Here is a 12,467-nt window from a genome sequence, read left to right as displayed (position 1 = left end):
GAATATCATGTAAGATAACATATATAGAAATACTTTTAAAAGTAATGAAAAACAGGACTACTTGTAAGACAGCAGGACTGAAATGAGGCAGTGGTCTAAGTACCTGCCAAGGTGCCTCCCAACACAACAGATCAATGCTGTTGACAGTCTTGATCTAAAGTCTGACAAAAAAATGTAGTTGTGGGAATGTTGATAGGCCATTTGTAGTCAACTTTACTGGGCTTAACAGGGTAGAACTATTATGGAGAACTACATAAAATAGTTCTACATAAATACATAAAATAGTTACAATGATATAAAACACTGAACAATGTGGGGTTTTTTTCCATTAGTTTTGCACATGGGAGGAAATACCCAGCTTCTGAATGAAATGTAATGGGATGTTGGGGAGACTGTATCAACATAAAGGGAAATCCAAGGGCAGGAGTTAGGGTGCCATCTCAGAGAACTTTGAGCAGGATAAGGAAGGGGTAGAGCACACAGGCATATTTATCCCAGAGAAGGGAAAATGTGATGTGAGAAACACAGATGCTGTCATAAAATATTGAAAGGGCCAGTACAGAGGAGATGATCAGATACTCTGTTCTAGAAGGCAGATCACTGGGCACAAAATTAAGTTGTTAGATTAAATGATCTCTAAGTTACTTAAACAAAATTCTGATATTCCTAAATTGTAGGGAGAGAGGCTGTGGTTGAGGACAAGAGAATACTTTGCATAAATGAGAGTTCTCGTTTGTTGGGCAGAGACACCCAACCTTGGAGATATATTGACATTCAAGAGTCTAGATTTAGGAAGGATGCAAAGTACATGTACACATTCTAAGTACAATCAGACTCCATGACAGAGTGGCCTCTTCGATTCTAAGATTTTTTTTTTATTCTTCAGTAGGATGTGTCTTAACATGTGCTAAGTAAGGGGTTGCTGTGTCCTTCACCGTCAGCTGGGATAGATACTTTCTAGGAGGTGATTGTTGTCATTTTCTTCTTTTCTTTTGCTTAGAAATGGTTAAGAAACAGCTTTTCCAGTACATTTGGATTAATGGCTTTATTTTCTACTTTATGTGGGTTGTTTTTATTGTTCATTAAAACCATCTGTAAACAGTTATTTTTATAGCAGCTTCAAAACCAAAGCCACACATAAGCTTGCACCAAGAAAATTCTATGCTTAGCTTAGAATGAGAATGTCATTGGATTCTGTTTTGCAGATACCATGTGATAAACTTATTGACCAAGTCTGGAAATAAATCAAGATCATCCTGATGTTTAGAAATCTGACAGACAGATGGTACCAGCACAGTTTTAAGCTCTTAACTAGGTCATATGCCTATAATAAGTTATGCTGTTTTCTGACCTTCTAGGCAGCTATACTACCTAACTCTAGAACAAAACATTGCTGGATTTGGGGCAACAACTTCATTATCAACTAACTATAAATTCTCCAAATGGATAAACAAGATTAGCAACAGCATATTCACTAAACACCCTATTAACATTGAAGTGAAACTCATCCCAACACAGTTATGAGGGGGCTAAACATATGCACAAGAGCAGAAATAACTACATACAGTAAGCAAGTAGAAGACAACAGAAAGGCCAAAGGAAACAATGGATATATTAGACTGTTTTTGGTTGCAAATGCCAGAAAACCCATCTCAAAATAGCATAAGCAAAAAGACTTTATTGGCTTACATAAGAAAAGTTCAGGCTTGGCTGGTTCCAAGGATGCAGATGATGTCAAGATGATATTCCCACCCACCCTCTTCCCCTTCATCTCTCTGTCTCTCATCTTGACTTCATTCTCTAAAGATGGCTGGGAAACTAGTTCAGGCTATAGACCTAGGCAGCTGGAAATCCAATGTTTGTCATTTTATTAACAGAAGCATCAGGACCACCATGGATGTGGATGCAGCAGCTCTAAGAACACCAAGCAGTTCTCAAGTCTGGATAGTCTTTAGTCCAAGAACAGGTATCAGGCACACTTGACACAATAAGATCTATGTTCTCAATGTGGCCTTATCAGGCACAAGTGCACATGCAAGGAACTTATTACCTAGTAGTGTCATCTTAGGAAACAAAGAACAACTCTGTGAGGGTATATGGTTGTACATGGATGTTCAGATGTGTCAGTGGCCTGGATGCTGTATCATGGATAAAGAAACACTCAGATTCTGAGTACAAGAGGCAAGTGATGGTCCTGGAAAATAATCTTTCATTTGACAACTTGTAGAAAGGGGAGGGGCAACCTGGGTTAGATTCCACTCTGGGGGTGGGGTGAGGGGCAGGAAGGTGGAATTACTCATTAGGAAGGAAGGAAAGGCAGTAGAATGTAGTTTCTGCTCCATTTTGGAGGCCAGTGGCCATGTCTGAACAAAGTAAAGTTTTTTTTAGCAAGTTGAAAAAGGAGTACTTTAGTCAAGAAAGGGAAAAGCCTCAGTGGAACAAACAAGGGAAGGCTGGAGTTCTCCGAGGGCCTGAAATGAGCCATTGAGTTTCAGAAGCCATTGATTTTACCTTGAGTGCACAGAGAAGTAACTGGCACATGTGTTCCTGGGGCAAGCCCTTTTGCCCATGATTACCAAATATTAGTCACACTTAGGTATGGATATGTCTTTTAACGCGTTGTATTTCTTAATGCTACAGAAAGACTTAAAGTTTATTAATGGCTTAAAAACAAAATCATGTTCCTATTTTCCAGCTTCCTTTTCCATGAAGTCCATGGGAAAAGGAAGGAAAGAAGAGAAGGGAAAGGAAGGGAAAGAAAAAAAAAAGAGAAAAAGAAAGAAGCTAATTGTATATATTAGTATGTTAGAGTTACCATAACAGTATACCACAAACTGAGTGGCTTAAACTATGGAAATTTATCATCTCACAGTTATGGAGGCTAGAAGTCCAAGATTGTGGTGTAGACAGCATTGGTTCCTTCTGAAGGCAGTGAGGAAGAATCTGTTCCTTGCCTCTTCCCTGGCTTCTGGTGGGTTGCTGGCAATCTTCGGTGCCCCTTGGCTTATTTTACTCCAATCTATGCCTTCACCTTCACTTGGTGTTCACTCTGAGTGAGTAACTGCATCCAAATTTCTCCTTTTTATAAGGACACCAGTAATATTGGATTAGGGTCCACCCTAATGACTTCATCTTAACTACCTCTGCAATGACCCTCATTCCAAATAAGATCACATTCTGAAGTACTGGGAGTTAGAACTTCAACATACGGATTTGGGACAACAATTTAACACATAGCAGTTCATAAACCTCTGTAATATTCCAGAAGTTATAAATAGCTACATATTTTGCTCCAGTGTTTAATTTCTAGAGCTAAATATATTCTTACTACTAAGATTGCAGCGGGTGGAAGGGTGGAGTGTAAGCTTCAGAATTCTCTCCTCATCATTGAGATCATCATGATGACTAAAGGATAAAAGACCAGATTCTTTCAGCTTGAAAAATTTATATATCTTTTGAAGAAAAAATTGAAGGAAAATCAAAATTCCTTTTGTATGAAAGGACTAATTGTTTGACTTCCCAAAGGGAGAGAGAAACCCTTTGTTACTTTACTCTCAGTAGGGACAGGAGAATGCAGTACGCCTTTCTCCACTCCCCTACTCTAAAGAAGGGCCCCAGCAAGGGGTTGGTTAATTCCTAATTTGACTTTTGAGAACAACCTCTCCTATTGCTGATATAAACCAAGTGATCACATGTCACTGCAAATGCCCACTGGCTCAGTGTGAGTGAGGCTTTGTGCTGAACAAAAGGAAAGCAGCCCTACATTGAACCACAGTCAAGTCCTTTGTGGGACAGACAGGAACAACACGCATGATTGCAACCCACAAATAATACACCTCATGTCATCTGCATTTTACCTACTCTTGAGGACAGAGGCTGCTGTTCCTAGACAAGTCAGCGTTAATCCTGAACTCCTAACTCCAGAGCCAATTCTTGCAGGGAGTGGCATTTCCCTTCACTTCTTCCTCTCCCTTTACTTTCAGTCCAGCCAAGCATAAATAAGTGGGCAATTTCTATCCTGATCACTAAAGCTCTAAAGATAGGGCTCTGAATTCACTAAATGATGAATACATGCCATATGGAGCTAACGTCAAGTTCAGATGTAAATTATCTCCGTATTGCTCTCTGCATTGCAGATAAAAAGTCCCTTGTGTCATCTCTTTGTACTGAGCTGTGAGTATCTGCAAACAGCTAAAAATCACTGAGAAAAGTGCAAAAATTAACTTCCTCTAAAAAGAACTGGGTATTGCTTGTATTAATGAATAGTAAATATTTTTTGAAAATTATTTGAGGTTCTGCACAATTTCTTTCACTTGGAATCTCATATTTTAAGCAAACATTTTCATCCTATTGGCCAGCTATATTAACAGTGCAGGGCAATGTAACAAGAGTTGGAGCCAGGACAACCCCAGTTTGAGTTCCTCTACTTGCAATAACACTTGCCAAGCTCTTACTGAGAACCAGGAACTGTTCTAGGCACTTTTGTATCACTTACTCTTCACAACAATTCTAGAAAACAGGTCCTATTAGTCCCATTTGATATATGAGGAAACTATTCAAATACTTACTGAAAGAGCTGGGTTCAAATCTGTGCTGTCAACCACAAAGGCTCTGTTCTTGCCACTTCTCCATATGGCTTCTTGCTTTCCACCTCTTTTGATCCAAAGCAGACACAACCCATTTTTTGGTCTCCCTCTTTTTTTTATTCTTGAAGAGGGGAGTTGAATTAAATATTCTCTGTGATCCTTTTCAGTTCTAAACTTTGCCTTTCAGGGATCATGCTCTCTTTAAGGATTAAGGATTTTCAAAATGTAAGTAAACCTTTGATTTAAATATTGCCTTTGGTTTTCAAACCCTAAACAGTCCTGTTGATGAGGGTGGGGATCTTTCTTGTTTCAAAATTTGGAAATAATAAAGTTCAGAAACTTTTGCCTAGGCCCATCTCCCTGTTGACCTATGTGCAGCTTTCTAGTAGTACAAAAGGGACATAGAAAATCCCAGTCATATTAGCAGAGGTCCTGAGATTATCAGACAATGTATGGGTAGGCTGTGTAGAAAAATGAGCTTTACTATGCTCTATCTAGAAGTATAACCTATTTAGGAATTCCAACCATTTATTATTTACCTAATTTTAGGGGTATTTCAACCTAGATTCAATAATTGGAGAGTTCCTTTCGATAGTTAAATATGGAATACTTTTTAATTTTTTAATTTTTTTTATTTTAATCATTGTTCAAATACAGTTTTCTCCTTTTTACTCCCAATCCAGTCCCCCCTCCCACCCCTCCCCCAAAAAACATGGAATACTTTTGTAGTATGTTCTATGACTTTAAAGAATTCATTTTATTTCTCTCAGCCCTTTAATTGCTTTGATATAGTATCAGAGAGGTTTGAAATGCTTTATTTATATGTGTGGCTTTCATCTATAAGAAAGATTCCATTTTTTATTATGTCTTTTAATTTACAGCTCTAAAAATAGATGTTTTTTTTTCCTTGAGTTAACATCCATAGCTCAACTATCTTCATATGGAAGAAAACATTAACCATGACTGTTGAATATAAATAATATGAATTCTATTATGTATCTATAAGCAGTAAAATAATTCTTATGTTTTATAGAATACAAATTTATTTCTATTGAGAAGCAAACATACTTCCTGATGGAATAGCTTAATAGAGAAATTACCAGAACTACAACAATTTATTTCTCTCTAGTTATTTAAAAATGCTAATCATACTATATATTCATTCAAAGTTAGAAATATGTTTTGGACTTTGTGTTTCCTCTTATATCCATTAACAATGTAAATTGAACTAGTGCCTAAAGTGTGTAAGACCTAAATGAATGTTGACTGTGTCTATCCAATGCCAACATTCTCTGATAAAAAAGTAAAAAAATAAAAAAATACATTTGTGATATGGCATATTAATTTCTCACTGAACTCCCTCAGTATTTTTCCATTTTTAATCCTCACTCAAGGATTATGTTTATTGATTTTAGAGAGAGAGAAAGGGAGACTTATAGATAGATAGACAGAGATAGATAGAGATGAGAGAGAGAGAGAGAAAGAGAGAGAGAGAAACATCCATCGGTTGCCCCCTGTACGTGCCCTGACTGGTGATGGAAACTGCAACCTAGGTTGAGCCCTGACAGGGAACCAAACCTAACCCTTTGGTGTACAGGACGATGCTCTAACCAATCAAACCACCCAGCCAGGGCTTTTCTTTTCTTTACTTCTTTTTTTAAAAACTGGATTGATGTGCCAACCTAAATACAAGAGGCCAACTAAGTTCAATGAAATTGTATTATTAAGCATCCAGTACAAAGAAAAAGGATATTACTTTAAAGATATTTTTAAAAGGCTTCAGGAGCTGCAAAGATATTTTTAAAAGGCTTCAGGAGCTGCTTAGAAGGGCTATAGAAAGATTAAAGAGACAAGAATGATTGCGTCTTTATAAAGATGGGAATTAAGGAGATTCAAGGAAATATAGCAAGAGTGACTTAGTCCCAAAGTAGTTACTGCTGAAGTTTTTATTTATTTATTTATTTATTTTTATTTAAAAAATTATCTTATTATTGTTCAAGTACAGTTGTCTGCTTTTACCCTCCACCACTCCTCCCCACCCCAGCCATTTAAGTTTTTTAATGAAATGAACTTATAGATGACTTCTTTACTGGCACACAGTGAATAAGCACACAGACATTTAGATGTGCCTACATTTGAAAAAAGGTAAAAACTCCCATAGAAAAATAGACCCTGGAAAAGATCCCTCAGCTTTCTTCCTTATTAGAAATTGACCCTTGCAAAAGCAATGAGGTGATATATTTAGTAGCAGTTTTCTAAAAAATAAATTATCTCTTTTAATCTCTGATTTATTGCTTGAAAGATAATTGCTGAAGAAAGTAAATTTTTATTGAATGTATAAGTTGGCTATTTCAGACAGCATGAATGATCAACATTATCTCCTCCCTTGAACTTTGTTAACCTAATCAACAAAATTGTATACCAGTTGCTCCCCTCAGACAGGACAGAAAGTAAGGCTGTCAGCATTTATTGAGTACTCTCTATGTGTAAGACACATTATTTTCATCATCACATAGTTTTTCCTCCACCAAGTCTTAATCATAGAGAAAGAATAAGAAAACACTTTTGAAGTGGGCAAATCAAAATAGAATAACTTTTAAAAAATCTCAATAACCTGGAAATTTTGCATTAATACCTCTTTTTGTAGAGGAGTAATACAGGACTGGATGCAAGTTTCAAAATGACTATTCTGGCTTTGATTCATGAAGAGCACTGCCTGAGTAATGAGAAGGTTTTTTCTTTTTTATAACACAACCCCCCAGTAAGGATATGTGTATCCCATTTTATGCATCCATATGAGGTAGGGCCTCCCCTCAAAATGGAATTATCTTCTGGAGGGCAGGCCCCTTGTAGTACAGTCTTCCTCCTCTAGGTGAGTATTCTAGGAAACCATCTGTATCAGCATACCAGCTGGCGTTGTTGTGAGAGTCTGTGTTCAGCTTCAGTGAATTTGTTTTGAAGACTCTTTCATCGAGTTTGCCCATTTCATGATGGGTGATTTATGAGGGCACCTGCCCACACTGCACTGAGTGTTCAGCAGTTTTTGAACAAAACCAGCATGACCTCTGTGCCCCATCCTCCCATGCAGCTACTCTCTACCTGAGTGACTTTTGTTTGTTTGTCTGTTTCCCTGGATAAAAAATATCCTCAAAGGGGAAACTTTTTGCTAATGTGGAAGAGGGGAAACAAAAACAGCAGGAGCACTAAAAGGCATCAAAATCGATGAGTTCAAAAATGGTTTCGAGCAGTGGAAAAAACATCTTGATAGGTGTATTGTATCAAATGGAGAGTAGTTTGAAGGTGACTGAAGTTTAAGCGCATAAGAATAAATACACAATTTTTAAATAAATATCAGTTTTGGGTGTCCCCCTTCTTTTCAGGAGACCAAGAATGAAACCTGTTATATTTAATAGTCACTAAGCTGGCACAGATATTTAATATTTTAAAAAGAACTGTCAGGTCTGTTCTCAATTTTATCAAATAAGTATCCTTAAATGCAATAAAACTCATCAGTCTTACCAGTTAAAACCCAGGTCTTGATGCCTCATCCATGAGTTGTGAAAATAATAAATATCAGTAAGTGCAACCTCAATAGAGAAAAAGTTCGGTATGATAGAAGTGAAAACAAAAAAAACAAAAAGCAAAAGTAGGCTAGTTCAGAATCTATTTTGATATATCTTTCTGACACAAACGTCTCTGTTAATATTGAAATCATAAATGTCTATTTTCATTAATAAGAGTTGAAACCTTCTAGCTATATTATAATTACATTAATATCAAGTTCTGACTCTTCCCCAGTGAAAATATTTTATTGCACATGTATCTGTCCTTGTGTTTAAAGTAAGTTTTAGCCCTTCATACATGAATGCTAAACATAGAAAACATATATAGTTATTTAAAATGTCAATAGACTTTATAACTTTAGGAAGTCAAAAACAGGTGTCAAGATTCTTATTTAGTGTTTCTTCATATGGCAGAATTTGCATGGGTGTTGTTTTTAAAAGTTTCTGGACTTACAACAAATTGTGGTAAATCTGCTTTTTAATCACACAGGTATTGTGTATAATAGTTGAAATTTTAAGGATATTTCCTAAATATCTACTCCTGCAGATGCCCAGGAGTAGATGGACTATGGCATCTTTTAGTAATCCAGGAAATTGCAAAAGCAGCCTGGTTGCAACAGTCACTACGGCATAGCACTTAGGGACTGGAGCCTCTGCGTGTCTCTTCTGGAGTAGTTTAAAAAGCCCATTCAGGAATGATAGAACACATGTGTTTTTAAAAATAGGGTTTTTGAATTGAATAATTCAAAATAATTATTGAATAAGATTTTTAACAAATATTAACCAGTTATAAAGCCATGGAAGGCTCTAGTAGCCAACAATACATGATTTTTAAACTTGTAAGCCCACCAGTAACTGTTCTTATGCCCCTCAAACAAATGCTTAACTAACCATACAGATTTAGGCAAGGTTAGGAAACCAGAGTAGGCTGAAAAAGAAAGTAAAATACCATTGGAAACCTATTTCAAAGGAATAAGATCCTGCCCTCTCCCTACAAACTAATCAACTTTGATACTCACGTTGTTTGGAATCTTCTGGCTGACCTCAGCTGATATGAAAATGCCAGGGAGAGGAGACAGGTGCAATGATGATGAACAAATTTGTATAGTTCTAGGTATTTTTGCCATTGTTGGAAAACTTTTGCAAGATCAAAGCAAGAGCCTTTGCATGCTCTGAGGTTAATGTAGAAAGTTGTTCCATCCAGAAAGAAAGCTTTAAAGAGTCAACTCTCCTCCAAACCAATCTAAAGGGCTTTTTAGTCTTTACTCTTTGTAAACACAATGTATTAGGATTATACACCTTTACACATGATAGGGGAAAAAAACACAACAAAATACCCATGGCTTATATGATTACTTCTATTTCATATAAAAGAAGTCTAGTGGTAGGCAGTTCAGGGTAAGTGTAGTGGTTCTACAAATTTGTGAGGGATCTAGGCTCCCTCTAGCTTGGCACTTTATTGTCCCTCATCCTCATGCTCCAGGATAGATACTGGAGCTCTGGCCAACCCATCTATATTCTAACAATGGGGAACAGGGAAAATGAAAGATATATTTCCTCCCTTTAAGGAGATTTCTGAAAGTTACACACACAACTTAGCCAAACTTGGGCATGTAGCTACCTCTGGCTATAAAAGAAGCTGGCAGGTCTTCAGCTGAGTGGAAATGGTTCAGCTAAAGTCTGAGATTCTTATTGCTCGAGAAGAAAAGAATGGGTGTTCAGATGTAACTAATAGTCTTTGCCTCCAAACTTGGGTTGGGGGTCCAGGAAAAATTAGAACCTATATCTCCTAATTTCAACTGTAGGGTACTTTCACATTTTAAATTTCTCTCTTAGAATATTATATTTTACAGAGCTCCCCAGCATATTCAGTTGTGTTGTGACGTTTGGTTCAATGTGGCTGCAGAAAAATATAACTGGTGAATGTCTTTGGTCAACGGTTTATTTCTTTATTGTTTTATTTTTTAATATCTGCTTTGTGAGATATAAATCACATATCATAAATGTCACCCTTCATGTAACCAATTTAAAGTGTACACCTCAGTGGGGTGTTTTAATATATCCACAGAGTTGTGCAACCATCACAACTATCTAATTTTGGAGCAGCATTTCATCACCCCTAAAATAAGACCATACCCATTAGCAATCACTCCCCCATTTTCCTCTTCCTTAAGCCCCTGACAACCAGGAATCTACTTTCTATCTCTATGGATATGCCTATTATGGACATTTTATATAAATGAAATCATACAATATGTGTTTTTTTATGACTGGCCTCTTTCACTTAGCATGTTTTCAAGGTTCATCCATGTTGTAGCATGTATTAGTACTTCATTCCTTTGTATGAATGAATAATATTCCATTGTATGGGTATACCATCACTTGTTTATACATTCATCAGCTGATGAAATTTGGCTTGTTTCCACTTGATGGCTATTATGAATAATGCTGCTATGAACACTCATGTACAAGTTTTTGTGTGGGCATTGTTGTCATTTCTAATGGGTATATACCTAGGAGTGGAATTCCAGAGTCCTATGGTAACTCTATGTTTAACATTTTTTAAAAAAAGATTTTATTTATTTATTTTTAGAGAGGGAAGGGAGGGAGAAAGAGAGAGAAAGAGAAACATCAATGTGTGGTTGCTCAGGGCCATGGCCTGCAACCCAGGTATGTGGCCTGACTGGGAATCGAACCTGCGATGCTTTGGTTCACAGCCTGCACTCAATCCACTGAGCTACGCCAGCCAGGGCTTATGTTTAACATTTCGAAGAACTGCTAAACTGTTTTTCAGAGTGACTGTTCCTTTGTACGAACCCACAAGCAATGTGTAAGGGATTCAATTTTGCTATATTCTTACCAGTACCTCTTATTGTCTGTCTTTGATTTTAAATCATCTTAATTGGTATGATATGGTATCTCATCATGGCTTTAATTTCCATTTCCCTGATGGCAAATGATGTTAAACATGTTTTCATATGTTCATTAGCCATTTGTATATGTTTTTTGAAGAAATGTCTCTTTAAATCTCTTGCCACTTTAAAAATTGCATTATTTGTCTATTATTGACTTATAATAGTTCTTTATATATTCTAGATAGAAGTCCCTTATCAAATATGTGATTTGCAAATATTTTGTCCCATCTGTTAGCTATCTTTCACTTTCTTGATTTACCTTTGAACTATAAAATATTTTATTTTGATAATTTTTCTTTGTTGTTGTGCTTTTATTATCATATCTCAAAAAAAAAAACAAAACAAAAACCATTGCTAAGCCCATGGTCACAAAAATTTACTCCTCTTTTCTCCTAATAGTTTTATAGTTTTAGCAGTTGACATTTAGGTTGAGAATCCATTTTGCATCAATTTTTTTAATGTAGATGTTTTTGCACCCTTAATCTTCACAGCACTTTAAAGAAATCATTGTGAATCATGGGTGTCTCTCTGAGGAAGGTTCAAACACCTCAGCAATTATACTAAAAAAAATTGAATTCTTTGGGCTGGATTGCCATTGAAGTTATAAATAATATACTCTACGAAGAGTAATATGTTCTATCAATGCTTCTTTGTTTATAATTTGTCGTAAATAATTTACAAAATGACTACAATTGACTTGTGGTTACTCTCCCCTTTAGAGTTGGGTATAAGCAAATGAATTAGAAATCATTACATTTAGGAATAATATCTTCCATGTTCCTAACAGACACTATTTTGCCTTTGTGTTGACTAGGGGAATTGTGACTATAAACTTGCAATTTTTGACCAATCAGAAAATTACAGTTACACAAAAATCATTAAAATAGGCATAACAGGGAAACCTTCTAAAGATAGCAAAAACTATATTATAATGAAAACAACTAGAAAATTCTAATTCCTTCTAATTCCAAATGCCACTTTTTAATTTTACACACACATATATTCATTTATTAAAGGCAAATTTTTTTTAGATCACAGAATTAGAGCTGGGAGGGGTCTTAAGAGTTAATCTTTTCAAAAACTATGGTACATTTACACAATGGAATTCTATGCAGCAGAAAGAAAGAAGGAGCTCCTACCCTTCGCAACAGCTTGGATGGAGCTGGAAAGCATTATGCTAAGCAAAACAAGCCAGGCAGTGAAAGACAAATACCATATGATCTTACCTTTAACAGGAACCTAAACAACAAAACAAAGAAACAAGCAAAATATAACCAAAGACACTGAAATAGAGGACAGGCTAACAGTGCCCACAGGGGAGAGAAGAGGAAATTTCAGGGGACATTGGGAAGGGTTCACGGGAACAAACTTAAAGGACACATGGACAAAAACTAGGAGGGGGG

This window comes from Phyllostomus hastatus, unplaced genomic scaffold (genome assembly GCF_019186645.2).
Source record: "Phyllostomus hastatus isolate PE091 unplaced genomic scaffold, TTU_PhHast_1.1 phas_scaffold_78, whole genome shotgun sequence".
In the NCBI taxonomy this organism is placed as follows: Eukaryota; Metazoa; Chordata; class Mammalia; order Chiroptera; family Phyllostomidae; genus Phyllostomus; species Phyllostomus hastatus.
The sequence above is the reverse complement of the archived record's forward strand: the minus strand, read 5'-3'. Positions refer to the sequence as shown.